Here is a 3,596-nt window from a genome sequence, read left to right on the forward strand (position 1 = left end):
GTAAATTGGGTGCAAGGTCATGGTCAGCTGCTAACTTATAGACTCCCTTAGAATGGGAAGAAAAAGGGTGGGAAGGTCAACGAGCAGCAACTATATGTTGCTGAGAATTCTCGGCGAGGGTCTCAAAGAGAGTCCAAGCCCATTCTCATGCTTCGTGAGGAAAGTACCACCACATAATCCATCGACCATGGATCTATCATGCTCAGTTAATGCCTCAGAAAAGGTTTGAACTAATATCCACCTAGGGACATGGTGATGATGGAATTTACGCAAAAGGTCCCTAAAACGCTTCCACGTCTCAAAAAATTGCTCACCATCTATTTGTGAGAAGCAAGTGATAGCCTTCCTAAGCTAATTAGTCTTCTCGATAGGGAAGTACTTTTTGAGAAATTCGTGTTGCATAGTTGCCTAAGTGGTCATCGAGTTCGGTTTTAAAGAATTCAGCCAATATTTGGCTTTGTCCTTAAGAGAGAATGGAAATAGCCTAAGACGGAGGGCATCATCACCAAAGTTGGGTATTCAGATGGTGGAGCAAATATCAAGCAACTCATACAGATGCTTAGATGGATTTTTAGTTGAATTTCCATAAATTTTGGGAAGCATCGAGATGGTGGAAGTTTTGATTTCAAATTACATCACATCGACATCCAGGAACTGGATGCAAGACGCTGAGGTGTATGCATTGGGTGTGAAAGAGTCCTTAAAGGGCCGAAGAGGTTGCTCCTCTACCGTAGGTCAACGGGAACAAGAGGTTCTGAGTTTGGGTTTTGATTATGGAAAACGAGAACCGGTTTGGTATTCGACCATGACTTTAGGCTCAGAGGACTCGGCTAACTCTAGACTAGAAGTAGATTTCCTAACCGACCGATGGGATCTCTCAATCTCAAGGTCTATAGGCACTAATTTGGGATCCAAAGATCACAAGCCCAACATGTAACAATTTAGCACAGAAAATCAAGCCTTCAAATAGCCAACAAAAATAAATAAAATAAAATAAAATCACATAGTAAACTACACTAAGAATTGGCTCACTACCATAACAAGGTCCCCGGCAACGGTGCCAAAATTTGGTGGGCTTGCCAAGGCTTGGGTCCTTAACTACCAAAGATAAAATTTATAAAACCTAACTAACCCCAAGCTCAATAACAATGAGTAAGTCTGATGTTGATCCTCAAGGACTCTAGTGCAATGGTTAACCAAATTAATCTAGTTTACTACGCTTGAACAATATGAAAAGATAGAATTTTGGTTTTTGTATTAAACTAGAAAAGCAATTAAAATTGAATGAAAGTACTTATGGAAAAGCAATTCCCTAGTTATGAATCACCTTAGGTCTTTAATGAGCAAAAACTAGGTTCGGACAATTATTCCTTTCTAGGGTTTCAAAGATAAGTAATTCACTCAAGTAGCATAGGGTAGCCGGGTTCGTACCAATCATTCGGAGCGGTATACCCTATCTTGCAAACATGAATTCATTTTTAATGTAATTCGCTCGAGTGGCATAGGCTAGCCAAGTTCACACCAATCTTTTGGAGCATGATCGGGAGAACGGGTTATACCCTATCCAGCGAACACTAATTACTTTTCACAACCATACCCTATTATGCACAATTGGCTGAATCCTAACTATGCTATTCTAGCTTAGGGTTTCATCACAACCATAGAATCAAACTAATTAGCTACTCATCGTGCATGAAATGAAAGATAAGGTATTGAAAGACGAAATTGAAAGCATGACTTATATTGAAATTCGGAATTGAAATACAAAGCAGGAACAAAAAGGAATTGAACTTTGCAACTTGAAATTAAACAAATTAGTAAATTGACAATTGAATTCAAATCTAATCTAAATGGCACACAACGGTACTCAAGGTTTGTTACGGGACCAAAAAGGAACCAAAGGGGAACCCTAATCACCTATTCAAAGTTTAATTTATAACCCATAGGGCTTACACACGATTGAATTCAAATCAGGAAAGTTTCACCCAAAATCTCGCGCAACAGATTTTTGAACTTGGTAACAGTCCACCTAGTCAAACACTAAATTTACCTAGTCGCGCCTTGGTCGAGACACTCTAGAAAATATTCAGTTCATTCTTTGTTTAGCTGATGGCTTCATCGACCTGGTCACACATCCAAGGTTTCTTGGTCGCACCATAGTCGAAGTATTCTGGAAAGTCTTTAGTTAGTTAGCTTCCTAGAGTCTTCTAGTTAGACATGGTCACCCCTTGTGACTGCATGGTTGCACCACATGGTCGAACAAGGTTATGCTGTTGTAGTTCAATTCAGGCCTTGGAGACTTGGTCGAGCACTTAGTCAACCCTTGTGCTTCCACCTTGTTGCATTGACTCCTTGCACTACTTAACTCATTGATTTAAGCTCCAATTTCCTAAAACATAAAACACACCATGTGTAACTCCAAACATTGATAAGAAGGGATAATTATGACATAAATAAGAACATTGCAAAGGTAAATGGGGGCCTCAAATAACATATCTTAGGAACACATCAATTGAGCAATTGCTTGTGCATACTATTATATAGGATATCACTAAATCATAAGTACATACTTATGAGTTTTCAAAGACAAAAAAAAAAAAAAGTTTTATGAAAATATCCTACACTAAAATGTATTTTAATATGGGACAAGTTTTAAATGATCTTATTATTACAAAATTTTATATACTTGGTCCCGCTTGGGTTGAGACCATGATTAAGCACCTAAATATCAAGTTTGTGAAGAAACATGGCAAACCATCGATGGTTTGGCCCAGGTGTTTCGACGGTTTCAAGCAGAGAGTTAAATGAAATTTATTCTGAATGAAACCATCCACATTTTGGGAGAAACCATTGATGGTTTGAGGGAAAACCATCAACGATTTGGGGAATCTGTAGATGGTTTGTGTAGGGATTTTGAACCCAATGGCTATAAATGGCTTGTGTTCCAAGTATTATATTATTTTATAAGCCCAATGGCCATAAAATAGCTAGTACATCAATTGACCTACAAATACAAGGCCAAATACTTTTTAAAATATTGATTTAGTAAATACATATCATTTCGAAGCACACTTCATTTTAGTTCATCATCTTTGTGCTCAATATATCTCTTGCTCTCTAATCTTGTTGTGATTTATTACTTTAAGAGATTGTGTGAGGTTTTCATTGTATTAGATATTAGCTCATTCAAGGAGCTTTGCTTGTAAATCATATTCATCTTGTAAGGGTTCTTTGTGAACCAAGTGTCAAGGATTTGTTCCCTCGTAAAGGTTCAATGTGAGCAAAAGGGATTTGTTCCCGTGTGAATGTTCTGGATGAACATTAAGAGATTTGTTCCCTTGGAAAGGCTCTATGTGAGCATAAAGGGACTTGTTCCCTAATTGTGTAAAGACTTATCTGCCAATAAAGGAGGTCATGATAATGGATTGAGAATCCTTGAGTGCGTCTTAATCAAGGGGCTAAACCACGTTAATATTGTTTCTTAAGCTTTTCTTCCCTACTCTTTAATTTATATCTTGTGCATGGTTTATATTATATATATTGTGATATAATCATTTGTATCTTACCAAGATTTCATATTTCGTAGAGAAAAGCAA

The 3,596-nt window shown here is 37.5% G+C and overlaps 1 non-coding gene across 1 annotated transcript; it reads left to right on the forward strand.

Annotated features, from left to right (window-relative positions):
• Nucleotides 1-247: 247 nt before the first annotated feature.
• Nucleotides 248-353, forward strand: LOC131147163 (small nucleolar RNA R71). The gene has a single exon (XR_009134640.1). It is a non-coding gene; the product is annotated as a small nucleolar RNA R71 (small nucleolar RNA).
• Nucleotides 354-3,596: the final 3,243 nt, after the last annotated feature.

This window comes from Malania oleifera, unplaced genomic scaffold (assembly GCF_029873635.1).
Source record: "Malania oleifera isolate guangnan ecotype guangnan unplaced genomic scaffold, ASM2987363v1 ctg350, whole genome shotgun sequence".
In the NCBI taxonomy this organism is placed as follows: Eukaryota; Viridiplantae; Streptophyta; class Magnoliopsida; order Santalales; family Ximeniaceae; genus Malania; species Malania oleifera.